This window comes from Rutidosis leptorrhynchoides, chromosome 6 (genome assembly GCF_046630445.1).
Source record: "Rutidosis leptorrhynchoides isolate AG116_Rl617_1_P2 chromosome 6, CSIRO_AGI_Rlap_v1, whole genome shotgun sequence".
In the NCBI taxonomy this organism is placed as follows: domain Eukaryota; kingdom Viridiplantae; phylum Streptophyta; class Magnoliopsida; order Asterales; family Asteraceae; genus Rutidosis; species Rutidosis leptorrhynchoides.
The window spans coordinates 44,675,766-44,690,775 of NC_092338.1; the positions used below are offsets into that span (position 1 = coordinate 44,675,766).

At 32.4% G+C, this 15,010-nt stretch overlaps 1 long non-coding RNA gene across 2 annotated transcripts; it reads right to left on the reverse strand.

The window, feature by feature from the left end:
• Positions 1–10,332: 10,332 nt before the first annotated feature.
• LOC139855466 (uncharacterized) lies at positions 10,333–12,946 on the reverse strand. 2 transcript variants are annotated; one of them, XR_011761458.1, is made up of 7 exons: positions 12,561–12,946; positions 12,418–12,473; positions 11,910–12,073; positions 11,479–11,632; positions 11,056–11,307; positions 10,872–10,977; positions 10,333–10,563 (listed from the first exon to the last, which is right to left on the reverse strand). It is a non-coding gene; the product is annotated as an uncharacterized lncRNA (long non-coding RNA). The 2 variants fall into 2 exon arrangements; XR_011761457.1 differs by having other exon boundaries at positions 12,418–12,946.
• Between the last annotated feature and the right edge of the window lie 2,064 nt (positions 12,947–15,010).

The following is a 15,010-nucleotide window of genomic DNA, read 5'->3' on the forward strand; positions in this document are numbered from 1 at the left end:
CCGTGGGGTGGCCTCAATCAATCTTTGGATCAATCTGTAATTTATCCGTCTAGTGTTCTGTTGCCAAGCGGTTAATGTTTTAGAGTGAGAAAGAACTGTGTGTGAGAGAAAGTGTACTTCTCTCTGACTGAAGTTTAGATTGTCAAATGTGGTGACCCAAGGGGTCTATTTATAGGCGTCGAATATCCGAAATTCTCGGGATACACGTGTCAAACACTGATTAATTCTGTTATGAGAAATATCCGGAACCGACCTTGGTGTGGCTGACATGGCTGCGTGCCGCTCACGCGCCTAGTTAAAGAGCTTAAGCATAGAAGCTGCCTGCAGGGCTTATGCATGACGTTGGGCGACCTGCTAAACGCTGGACGACAAATGCTTAAATCCGTCAAATATTGTTATCTTTTATGCTTTTTGATCTATTCTTTCATATAAAAACAATGCTTTTATGCGTGTATCCACCATTACAAAGATACAAAGTTGACATGGTATATAATGCTCTGTTTTATTTTAGCTATTGCTGTAATTCACTTCAAATTATTTCGACCTTGTAATTCACTTATATATATATATATATATATATATATATATATATATATATATATATATATATATATATATATATATAGTAGAGGGATCAAATGAGAACTTTTTTGTGTGAGAACCCTGAGAACTCAAAAATACACTGAAATTCGAGAAAAAAGGGAAATTCGAGCAAAAAATGTGAAATTCGAGCAAAAATGGGACACGGGCGAACAAAAAACGTGCTATTCGAACAAAAAACGTGATATTCGAACAAAAAAAAATGCGGGCGAACAATTTGTGTTCTAAATTTTGATAGTCGAACAAAAAAATGTAGAACACGTTGATATTCGAACAAAAAATGCGATATTCGAACAATTTGTGTTCTAAATTTTGGTATTAGAACAAAAAAAAAAAATTGCTCGACTATGATTTTTTTGTTCGTCCGTGTTTTTAATTTTTGCTCGACTTCCCTTTTTTTCTCTCTCGAATTCTCCCTTTTTTGCTCAAATTTTAGTGTATTTTGGAGTTCCTAGAGTTCTCACACTAAAAAAGTTCTCACTGGATCATCTCCCTATATATATATATATATATATATATATATATATATATATATATATATATATATATATATATATATTTTTTAGAGCAGAGTAAATGCCCTCTTCTATCCAGATTGAGCAAGGAATACAAACGTGTATCTGCTTTCGCAGATGCCATGCTTGAAAATCAGGCAGACTATTTTCGTTCCAATTGAAAATCAGGCAGACTCATTGTGATGACCCGAAAATTTCTGACCAAATTTAAACTTAATCTTTGTATGATTAACATTTCCGACACGATAAGCAAAGTCTGTAAAACTGAATCTCAAAATTTTTGAACTACTTTTATATATTTAAATACCCTTCGGTTGTTTTCGACGATTCGCAAACAATTATATGTAAATAGATACATATATACTATAACTTGAAAAGGTAACAATGTATTAATTATTTGATACCGTACATTAAACTTATTGGTTTAAATATTTATTTGAATATATATGATAAGTTGAAATATTTATTATTAAAATTTATTTATAAATAACTTCCAATGTGTATTTACAAACTGATTTATGTATATTAAAAAGATATATACATATATATAATTTCAAGTTATTTAGTAAACGATAGTAACATTTTCAAATTGCTACAGTACCCAAAATGTTACAGTGTTTTTGAAAATCACTATTTGCTACAGTGAATTGCTACATTAAAAATTGACTTTGCTACAGTGAATTGCTTCAGTGAATTGCTACAGTAAAAATTGATACAATGAATTGCTACAGTAACTTTGCTACAGTAACTTTGCTACAGTGGTATAGTTTATGGATGATTTAAGACTATATTTTGACAAAGGTACGAGTCACGAAATGTAAAATGCAAGTTTTCTAAGCGTACGAAAATGCGTTCGAGAAACCGGAACCAGGACATAAGTCGAGTGACGACGTACGACATATCGGAACAAAAATTACAAGTCAACTATGCACGTAAATTTAATATAATATATAATTAATTATATATATTATATATATTATATATTAATATTTATATTATGTCGACAAAGATAAAAACAAACAGAACCAGGCTGGTGACAGTTGGCCATGCGATAGCATGGCCATATGCCCATGAAACCATGCGATCTCATGGAAGGAGAAATCAGGCCACACTATAAAAGCTCGACCATTTCCACTTCTGATTTAATTTAATTTTACTCCGTATTATTTAAATTATTTAAATTATTATTATTATTATTATTAGTAATAATAAGATTATTATTAATCTTATTATTTTTATTATTAGTGTTATTATTTTTGCGATACAAAAATAATAATGTACATAAAATATTACGACGGAGTGCTGTCCAAGTAATTTTCAAAACGAATTTCCGAGCGAGCTAGAGCTAAGGAAAATATGGGTTATTACCAAGGAAATTATGGGTAATGTTCGGGGGTATTTTTGTGAATCAAACCTCGTGTTTATCATCTCCGATGCGTCTACGTGCTTTTCATTTGCTCCCTTTTTAATTGCTTTTGCAATATACATTTTTGGGCTGAGAATACATGCACTTTATTTTAAACGCAATGGATACAAGTACATACTTAATTCTACACTGAGTTTAAACCGAAAATCCCTTAGCTTTGGTAACTAGTAACTGCCAGTACATAGGATGTGGACTGGTGGGCGCGAATAATAGTATATGGATCCATAGGGCTTGACATCCCCGTCCGAGCTAGAGCGCTAGCCTTTTAACGGACGTGTGTTATTTGAGTTTAGGACACGTTGGTTTGCGTGTATTAAAACGAATGGGGTATCTATCATTATAACGTTAAAGTTTAGTTACCAGGGTGCTCTGTTATTTAGAACCGATTGATAAACGTTTCGGATGAAACAACTGAAATCTTGTGGTCCACCTTTTATGTAAAACCTATTGATAAACGTTTTGAATAAAACAACTGAGATCTTGTGATCAACCTTTACATACAGATGATTTGAAATGTTAAAACATATTGATAAACGTTTTGAATGAAACAACTGAACTTTTGTAATCCACATTGATATACGGATTATGTGTAATATTAAAACTATGAACTCACCAACCTTTGTGTTGACACTTGAAGCATGTTTATTCTCAGGTTTCTAGAAGTCTTCCGCTGTTTGCTTATACGTGATACAAGATATGTGCTTGGAGTCATACATGCTATATACAAGAAACTTGCATTCACCAAACCATTACCATGTACCTTATTTTGATTGTATTGTCAACAGATGTATTATTGTAAACCATTTAAATGGTGATTGTCTATACGTAGTAATCATCAGATGTTAAAAACCTGGAATTTATATATTCATTTATGAAATACCTTCTCAAACGAATGCAATGTTACAAAACGTATCACATAGAGGTCAAAACCTCGCAATGGGACCAGATGTTGATGTATTCGTCCAGGTGGATTAGGACGGGTCATCACACTCATTAATGCACTTAAGCTTGGAGCATTTTATACTACATTCTGACTGCCGTTTCCTTTTCTCCGGCAACTTCATCCACTCCGGTCTGCTCCATCCTTTCCGGCCAGTCTCTTGGCTGACGATGGTATGACCCATATGTCGGCTTATCGTCTTCATCGTCGTGTGACTCTCGAGTTACTTCGTTTTTGATTTTTAATTTCCCGGACTCTTGGACTCGTGTTGATTGTCGGAGAGTCTACGAGAATTATGGTGTTCTTAGAGATGTTTATTTCGCTCGGAAGAGATTGTCGAGTGGATAGCGATTTGGTTATGTTCATTTTGAAGGTGTTACCGAGATCGATTCTTTCACCAAGGTCTTGAATTCCATCCAAGTTAATAGTCGATGGATTCGTGTCTATAAGGCTTTGGAAAAGAACAATGAAGGTGCTGAAGGTTCTCATTACAGTTGTCGTGAAAAGAAAAGGGATGACCTTCCCTCCTGCAGAAATCAAGAGCCCTGCCCGAACATTAATGGAGTAAAAGACTTTCCTCCGGCTCCTTGGAACTGAGGCCAGTCTAACCCTGTTAAATGGGGGAACATTAACACTGACATCCCATCTGCAAATCTCGATCCCAAGACTTTGCATTTTCCTGCTAATAGCCGAATTGAAATTAAGATTGGAGAAAAAAAAATCGATTTTAACCTACCTGAGTCGGTGAGAAATCACAACCTTGTTTTTAGCTTCAACAAAGATCGTGTTTCATGGACGTTGATTGATGTTAATGATTCTCCGGTAATGGCTGATTGTGGAGATGCCTCGATGAAACCCCACGACATCTCCAGCGTGGGGGATTTGAAACCGTCAAGTAAAGGGGGAAAGGATGTCTTTCAATCGATGTCGGACAAAAGCTCTAATGCGACGAATAAATCGATGACGGGTGTGGGTACAACTTTTGAAACCAGCAAAATAGTGTCTGAACAAGATGAAGTTGGTGTTGGGTCACCAGAGGAGGTGGCTGACCTTGAAGATGGGGAATTCATTCCTTCTTCGTCCGATGGGTTTCCGGCCTCTGTCTCCTCACCGGATCTGGTGCCCGACGTTTCTCCGGTGGTTAATGATGTGCGATTTTCGAGGATAGAGAAAGAGGAAGATGTTGAGTCTTCCAACATTGGTGCAGGTCTCAAGGGCACGCGTGAGATTGAATGTACCAAGGAATCTGTTTCAGCTGCCCCAATGCAAGTTCAAAATCAAATTGGCATTGGGCCTGATCATAGTCTTAATGGACCAGCTCCGGTTAATGAGGCTACGGTGGGCTGTGCTAATTCAAACGGGTTGGACCCTCCTCAAGATGTGATTAATAATGTTTCGGGTGACCCTAGGTTAAATGTGAGATTTTGTGTTGACTCAAACGAGGTTATCGCGCGTCAATCGTCTACTGCTGTAGCTCGTTTTTGGGGTAAGAGAAAAAATGGTCATCCCCTGTTTAAAGGTCATTTCTTTAAACATGTGTGGAGAAGGAGTAGTATGAAGCGTAGTAAGCGTCGGGAAAATTTTCGATGGCAGGGTCGATTTTTCATAGATAATGTGATGAAAAATTCGATAGAGGACGAGGATGAAGATGATTGCTGCTCATGTTGTTCTTCCTGTGCGTCCTCGGAGTGGGATTCTTAGATGTTCGTCCTGTCGTGTTGTGCATCGTTTTTGTCCTCGCGATGTGTGTTTTTTATTTTTTCGCGTCCTTAATTGTGTGGGTTTTTTAGTTGGGTGTAGTCGTTGGATGTAGTCTCGTGAGTTTTGTTTCTAGCTCCTGGCTAGTTTCATCTCGTGTATTTTTCTTATTTATAATATTAACTTGCCTTTTAAAAAAAAAAAAAATTCGTTCCAATTGACGGAACATCTTAAAGGAACCGTAATTTGAATTATCATTATTAACCATATATACTAATGGGCACTAAATTTTGGGTCGTTTTACCCCACCCAATTGTTGGTCAAAACGACAAGAGGACCAAAAGGGGAAAAAACAAATCAACCCCTAAAAAATGCTCCAATTTACACCACAAACCCTTAAAATAAGGGTATAAAGTGTAAAATTAATATTTTATTTAAAAATCTTAATTAAACTTCAACCATATTTTCAACGGGACATATCTTTTCGCTCGGCTCGCGCTAAATTTTTTCGAACCCACCGTTCAACTCAAAAAAATCTAGCGAACACAACGGGACTAACTACACGCGAAACGGACACTTTTAAAAAAACGCTAAATACCTCGGACTATATTCAATACTCAACGGGACATATCTTACCGCTCGCCTCGCGTTAAATTTTTCGAACCCACCGTTCAACTCAAAAAAAAAATAACGAACACAACGGGACTAACTATACTCGAAATGGACACTTCTAAAAAAAAATTACGTCGGACTATATTCAATACATACCCACATCTATAATAAACTCCTCAAACTAACTACATCATATCGATACTTTTGTTTCCTTTTTTTTTTACACAATCTTCCTGCCATTAAAAACACATAAGCCATTAGGTACACTAGATACTAACTACGTGTATCTAAAAACACCCGTGACAAAACGTTTTTATTTCTGTAAATAAATAACGCTTCGTTAACTATGAAAACGCACCCCAAAGGTCCCGCGGCATCGCACGGGGCCACTTTACTAGTTATCATCTAAACGTTGAAAATTGACATGATGATCATGGGTCAATAAATTAGTTATTTGGGAAAGTGGAACTTTTTTTAATTGTAATCCTTCATATGTTCTTGACATAGGATATTTTTTGAGGTTTCATTATGCAATTGTAAGCCAGATTACCATATTAACTATTAGACAAAAATGATGAATATTAATCCGGAGCAATTTCGTTATTTCACCTTTTTTTACTTCCACCTTCTTTTTTACAAAAAAGCCCCCCCACTTTGTTCAATAATTAAAATCAACCCTCCAACCAGAGGGTAAAGTGTCACATAATCATTTTCATAAAAAATCTTAAATAAACTCCACCTAAATATTCAACGGGTCATATCTTCTCGCTCGGAACGAGTTAAATTTTTCCGACACCATCGTTAAACTCGAAATAATTTTAGGAACACAATGTTACTAACTATAAGCAAAATGAACGCTTTTTAAAAAACGCTAAATATTTGAGGTACTTTTTATACACGTTGATTTTGCGTTAAATTTTTAAAAGTCGACAATTCCATAGGGAAACGCGGAGATACACATATATTGTTAATTTAAAATAACATTTAAATCTTTCACGGATTATACCTTTTAGTTTGATTCGAGTTGCGCTTCAACGACATCATCGTTAGCCATTAAATAATTTTACAAACTAAACGCAATAAAATATATTGAAAACCGAACCCCCGGCGTGAAGCGAGGGTTCGAAAACTAGTTATTACCAGTACCATTTTAATTGTTTATACATTAAATAAATACATTATTACAAATATCAAGGGATAACTCACCTCGGTTTTTTATTTATTCTTTTTCCATTTTTCTAATTTTTTATTTATAAAAAACAAAATAAAACACCTTTTGTCTTTATTTCACTGTAAATAGATGTATAAAACGTAAGCATCATACTCATTCATCTACTCTCCATTATCACTTTATTAGGCCACTCCCTATCGTAACTAAACTATTCATCCTCTTAACATACCACATCAGCGCCACATCAGCACTCAAATCCTATAACTAATTCATAAAATCCTATAACTAAACACTGCCTATCATGACTAAAACATCTTCCTCTTAACTGCCACGTCATTAATTTATTTCTTTTATATTTATTTTAAATTCTAAATGACATAAAAATATTAATAAATATACAACTAATCACATTTTTTAAACAACACTTTTATTAATTAAACACAAATACGGTTACATTTTTTTTTATAAAAAAAGACAAATAAATAAAACATACAACAATAATATAAAACGAGAAGTACTAAATTATGCATTTCGAGCACGAAGATTATTCGGTAGCGTCCAAATGTGTTCAATTAGATCGTTTCGTAGTGAATGATGAACAACCCGATCACGCAACTCTTTAGCCATACGTTCGCGTGTTTCAACCGTCTCCCTCCACGAACGTTGTGGTCGGTTGCGACCATTTCCAAGATAATCTTCTTCCAAATTACATAGGTTGTGTAGGGTGTTTAGACATTTTGTAGTGAAGATGTAGTGTTTGTATTGACGGAGCTTTGTTGATATAGTGTTTGTGTAGTGAAGTGTTTATATATAATGTATAAAAAAGTTGCTTGGCATATAGTCAAGGAAAAAGCTTATGTAAAATGCACATCAACCAGTACGTTTGGCATATAGTTTCAAATGTGATTGAAAAAAGCTTCTCCAAAATACATCACTTTTCAGCAACCTGCACATTTGGAATATATTCACCAACCTCCAAAATACTACAAAATTGATTCAATTGTGCTTGGCATCTAGCCATTTGGAATATATTCACGCAACATCACTTTTTCAGCAACCTACACAATTTTGAACAAGCTTATGTAAAACATGCACTTTTTCATAAAATGGGACCCACATTTAGTTTATAACTTTCGCCAAATTCATGGTGGAAGTGGGTAACTAAGACGGGTAACTAATCCGTGCCTATGGTTCATTACGGGTAATGACGGATAACTAGCGGGTAATGAACCATAGGGTGTGGTCTTATCACTTTCCTTTTCAGTTTTCGTCCCTTTCAATTTATCCAACCAAAAACATCAACACCTGTCGTCGTCGTCGTCGTCGTCGCCGCCGCCGCCGCCGCCGCCGTCGTCGTCATTATTATTATTATTATTATTATAATGTTCACATATTAAACATGCTACATTCAGGAATGTTCTTCATACATTTGATTCTACTCTGAAGCTAATTTGGGGTTTATTATTCTCATATTTTTCTTAAACCTTTGTTATTTTACATTAAATTATATAAACTATTTGTTGAAATTTGTTTGAATAAGTCTATATTAAGCATAAATAAGCAGACACTTGTAGTGTTTTTTTTTTTTTATATTTATTTATTTATTTATTTTTTTGATTTGAAAAAAGTTTGAAACTTTATGTGGAATCTTCAACTTTATGTCTTTTGTTCATCCTTTTTTGGGTGGGTTTGAACATGATTGAATTGAAGTAAAAATGAATTTATTTTTTTTAAAGATCTGAAAGAGGGAATTAATGAGCTAATTTCATGAAATAGGTGAATGTATGAATTCAACTTTCTCTGATTTGTTCTATCAACATATCATCTTCAAAGATCATGAATTTAAGTAATGGCCATAAGTTAATGTTTTAATTTTAATCAACAATAAGCTGAAAACAAATTTGTATGCTTACTCTCATCATACAAATTGAAGAAAAAAGGGTTTTGTGGGAAGCCGATTTACAAGATAAGTTGCTGTAGCGAGGGCTTCAGGCCAAAAAGATTTGAGAACATTTGATTCGATCATTAGGGCACGAGTTATTTCTAAGAGGATTCAATTTTTCCTTTCGGCCACCCCATTTTGTTGTGGAGTATGTGGACATGTAGTTTGTTGAATAATGCCATGTTTTTTACAAAAAAGACTCATTTGGGTGTTGATAAATTCACCACCATTGTCTGACCGAAGAATTTGTATTGTACTTTGAAATTGAGTTTGAATCATGTTAAAAAAGATGGTGAATTTATCATGAACCTCAAATTTGTGTTTTAAAAAATATGTCCATGTCATACGGGTACAATCATCAATAAACAATAGAAAATATCGAAAGTTATGGCCCCCATTAACCCTTGCGGGTCCCCACCCACCAGAATGAACTAAAGCAAACGGACGTTCAGTTTTTGTATTACTTGGTTTATAAGAATTTTGGTGGCTCTTGGCCAGAATATATGTTGTAACAAGAGCATTCCAGAGGGCTTTTTGTGACGACCCGGAAATTTCCGACCAAATTTAAACTTTATCTTTATATGATTTCGACACGATAAGCAAAGTCTGTAATGTTAAGTCTAAAATTTTTAAAACTATTTACATGGATTCAGATAACCTTTGGCTATTCCCGACGATTCACGAACAATTGCGCGTAAATAAATATGTAAATAAATATATATAGATATATATAAATATAAACATAAGTGTATATATAATAATTTGAGTTAATAGAATACACTTTAATCATTTGAATTAAAAATATAAAATAATAAACAGAATAATTAAGTATTATTAAAAAGAATAAATATATATGATTTTTATTAATAATTATAATTATAAAATATAAATGTATAAAAAATAAGTATAAATACTATATAATTATCAAATATTACATAATTAATAAATTGTATTATTAATATAGATACAAAGTAATTGCAAGATAAATATTGTTGTTATACCAATATTATTATTATTACTTTCATTACTATCATTAAAATAGGTATTAATATTTAATATTAATACTAATATCAGTGTTATTAATGTTACTTTATATGAAAATTGATATATTATGATTACTAATATTATTGTTATCATTATTGATATCATAATTAGTAGTAAAAATTATAATTTTAGTTATTATCATGATTATTATTATTATGAATACTAAAAACTATCTTTTATTTGTATCATTATCATTATTAATATTGTTATATCTATATTATATTTCTTATTTCTTATTTTGATATTATTATTATTATTATTATTATTACTACTAATATAACTATTAATAATTCGATATTATTATTAATAATTTTATTTATTATTGTATTAGTATTTTAATAACATTATCAATAGTATTAACTAGAAAGAAAACTGGCCACGCGTTGCGGCGGTAACATTTTGATAGTCGATGTTGTAGTCCGATTTACTTTACAAAACGACCATGTATATGTACATAGCTAATACATTACTCAATGTTTTAAGTTTACATGGCTAATACATAACTTCCCATAATTTAGTGTTTACAACCTGCTTACATGCTGCTTACATGCGACATTTGAAAAGAAGGTAAAAGCTATTCCAGTGTCGTCGGAGAATGCCGTTTTGAATGAGTAGCTGCATTTTAGTATAGTAAACACCACTATTAGTATTGTACTAGTTTGAATGATTACGGTTGTAAGCTGAAGATGATGTATATAATTGTTCTATAGGGTGGTTTCAGGTCAGAAGGTTAGTGTATCAGATTACCAGAGCAGTAATGTATGAATTTGTTCAACTGATCAATCTATTCAAAATGCCTAAGTATGATGATTGTAATATACTCGTATTGGCATGTCGTTTTTAGAAAGGATTAATCTTTTTTGTGGTAGTAATTATACTCGTATTTAGTGTTTAATGTAACAGTAACTATTTGAAATGCTTACTCGAGGTCGATGATATTTATTGTCCGGCGGTGCTTGATTTCCTGACCTGGACCTTTGCCTATGCTTTCTTCAACGTCTCCGATGTTTTGTACACATCCGATATAATCTGTTTGATGTTGAAATGGTAAGAACATTAAACAAATTTATGTTAGTTATAAGTAATAATTTATAATGGGTTCCGTACCTGTTATTGTTAAGACTGCAGACGATTGTAGGGGGTGAATTCGAAGTGTTCTGTTGGATAGCCTACAACATATATGTTTTGTGCAACTGATTGCGCGCCAAATGACAGACATGTGGGATTTGATATGGCTTGGTCAAGAATTTTGACTGGTTCACATATGAAGTTCGATATTCGGTAGGCTGAGTTCAGTTGCAGGAGGTTTGTGAAGTGGCGGTTTTGATTGTAATCCGTTATAGCTTGAATGGCGTTCCCCTGTACAACAGATTATTTGTTCCATTTCACTTTAGATTCTCAAATATGTATGTACTAAAGGTTAATCTATAAATGGTATGATAAGTGAATATTGTTCTAGTTGTATACATAAAAAATATAGCACATCATTTTTCATAAAATTGAAAGGACTTTGTGATGTAGCGTACTTACATGTATGTCTATGAGTAAAATACAGTAACCAACGGGTTTGGGACTGTTTGGCCTCTTCAGTACTCAATATCTACAAACTAAAGCCACGATTATCTTTAATTGGTCACCTGGTCGTAGAGTGGAGATTGGGACCAGCTCAACTTGTTTTTCCATCCTGCAAAATGTTTGAATTGAATGAAACAATGTTTATTTGCCAAGTTTGTAAAGAAATCAGAAAACTTTAAGCACTACTGAAGGTATGTAATCCCAAACACCAGAGAATCTATTAATATGCTTTCAAATGTTATGATAAAAACTGAGATTTTTCCACAAATAAGATCTTCTTCAATAGTGCACAGTATACTCATTAGCACTATATGCACCCAAAAATAAAATAAAAAACAAAACTACCTATCCAATTTTGGAAGCCTAACTAAAGTTAAAAGATATACCTCTGCCTTCTTGATTGTAACCTCCTACATCTTGTTGAGCATCCATATAAGGCTCGTGATTGTAACCTCCCCTTCCACGACCACGAAAGCCTCGACCTCTTCCACCTCTTCCTCTACCTCGGGATAACCACCAGAACCATCCCAACTCCCATCTTCAAACTCATCTGTTGGTCCATAACCATTTCGTGTTACGAACCCAAAAATCAAATTCAGAACAATCATGCTAATTTTTTATTTTTTTTACTTCACTGCATTAACTCATTTGACATCAAACATAACCCATATTAACCTATTTATTGTCTTCCTTTTATATAATCCATGACGTTATCTTCCATTTTTATAACCCAAATTGACCATGTTAAATATGAGTATTTACAATACACAGGAAAGGTAATAAATAATTACAGACCATCCCCATCGTGATACAAAATACACAAACCAATAACAATTCAGGTAAGACAACATGAAAAAATAAAAACATATAAAGAATCTTAGTTTTGGGAAATACCTCAAGACAACAACCTTAAAGATCTGAAGGGCAATCCGTCACTTTCGAGGGAAAATCTGTGATTATCGGCATACTGCAAAATTAAATCGAAAGCAAACTAAATTGAAAAGCACAAGCAACCAAGAATCAGACCCGAAACGTACCCTAAAGGACTAAGATGACGACTGAAAAATTAAGGTGAAAACCCTAGTTTCTGACACACAAAAACCGATGAAAATAAACTTGGGAAGTAGAATCAAAGGTTGTGGACGGAGGTGGAAAAATATGAGAATTGAATCAAAGGTTGAGGGCTCTAATTTCGTTCCCATAAGAACATCTTGTGGACCATCTGCTCCACCTCAAAAGGTTGTCATCTACCGCCTCCACTCATTGCCTGTTCAAACAGCCGTCATCCACCGTCTGTTCTAGCATCGAACGTCCTCTACAAACGACATTTATACATAGTAATTATCATTATTTATGACATGGTTATTTCGATTTTGAATAATGAAAAAAAATGTTGAAGCATGGGTTGAAACCCTAGGGTGCAAAGAAGGTAGATGGAGAAAACGGTGGTAGGAACAAAAAAAAATCAAAATACCGAGTGAAGGGCTGTTATATAAATGTGTAGGATGTCTGTTCTAGCATCGAACGTCCTCTACAAACGACATTTATACATAGTAATTATCATTATTTATGACATGGTTATTTCGATTTTGAATAATGAAAAAAAATGTTGAAGCATGGGTTGAAACCCTAGGGTGCAAAGAAGGTAGATGGAGAAAACGGTGGTAGGAACAAAAAATAAATTAAAATACTACCGAGTGAAGTGCTGTTATATAAATGTGTAGGATGTCGTTTTGGGCGTTTTTAGGAAAAGAACGACCAAAATCCAAGTGGAAATTAGTATATATGTAAATATATATATATATATATATATATATATATATATATATATATAAATATACATATATAAAGTACAGTTATACATATATAAATATATATACAGATAAATATATATAAATATATATATAGTTATACATATATAAATATATATACAGATAAATATATATACAGATAAATATATACAGATAAATATATATAAATACTGATATATATGTATATAGTTATAGATACATATAAATATATATAAATACTGATATATATGTATATAATTATAGATAAAATACGTATTATACTCATAGGATCCTAAATCTGTTTTACATCACAATCAAACTATATTAGATTTTGTTTGTATCACTAAATTCATCACCTAAACTGTATCAAACGTACGAATTAATTGAATTCAGATGTCTGCTTTATTTATTTTATTCATCTGATTGAATATCCTGTCTAATATTGCTACCCGTCGATATCACTTTGCAATACCAACAAAAATCGATCACATCGGTGTTACTAGCTTCAATCATTCGATTACCATATATATTTGATGCCATTAGTTACTGCAAATTGGGAATTAAAAATAAAAAGAGGAAGAACGTATGTCGATACCTCTGTTCTTCAACTTTATAGTCAAAAACTCGAATTCGAATTCATTTCAAAAACTAATAATGCCATTGTGTTAGGATTACCCTAGTTGAACTTTCTGTAAAGTCTCAACTTTCAATTTTTCAAAACAAGATCGAATTAGTGAGTCAAACATTTTGAAATAAAAAGTCAACACTTTGTTCTTCGAGAAATTCAAGCTTGTTCTAATGGTTCTGTTTCAATTAACGATTTGGAAAGTTTTTATGAATGAATTGAAACATACTTTGTGTTATAACCTTTGTCTAAAACGATCACGAAATCAAAAATCAAATTTTTTTTGTTAAGAGCTGCGACAGCAGCAACTCTGATTTTTTTTCATTTATATTTTTTTTTGTTAATCAAGAACACAAGTTATATGTTTATAATCGTTTTCAAGTCTTAAACAAAACAACAAGCTCGTTATTATAGCTATTGATGTTGGTTGGGTCGTTTGATTTTTTGAAGAAGATGAAGGAGAAGATAGAACAGAAAAACAGTTTATATTATTTTGGGTTAGGGAATAATACAGGAAAGCAGTATTGTAGGGATGGTTATGTGGGAGTTTGTGTTAATGAGAGGTCTTGGGTTTGAGCCCGACGGGTAGCAACTATTTTTTTTAAAGGCCGTATGAGGTAGTTTTTAAATTTCAAAAATTTTTATTATTATTATTATTAATTATTAATTATTGTTGTTGTTAATTGTTATTATTACTAATATCATTAACATGTTTATTAGAATAATTAAAAGTATTATTATTATGGTTATTACTAGTATAACTATTATTATTATTATTAACATGATTAGAATTATTATCATTATTATCATTAATATTAGAATTTGTATCATTTTATGAATATTAGTATTATCAATATGTTTATAATTATTAATATCATCATTACTAATATTATCGTTATTGTTAGTATTATTATTATTATTATTGTATTATTATTATTAATATTATTATTATGATTTCAAGGATATTAAACATATTAATAACATAAATATATAATAAAAGATAATAGGAAAAAGATTATAGAAAATAGTTGTAGTTATACGAATACATGTAAAAGTTATGATTATAGATACA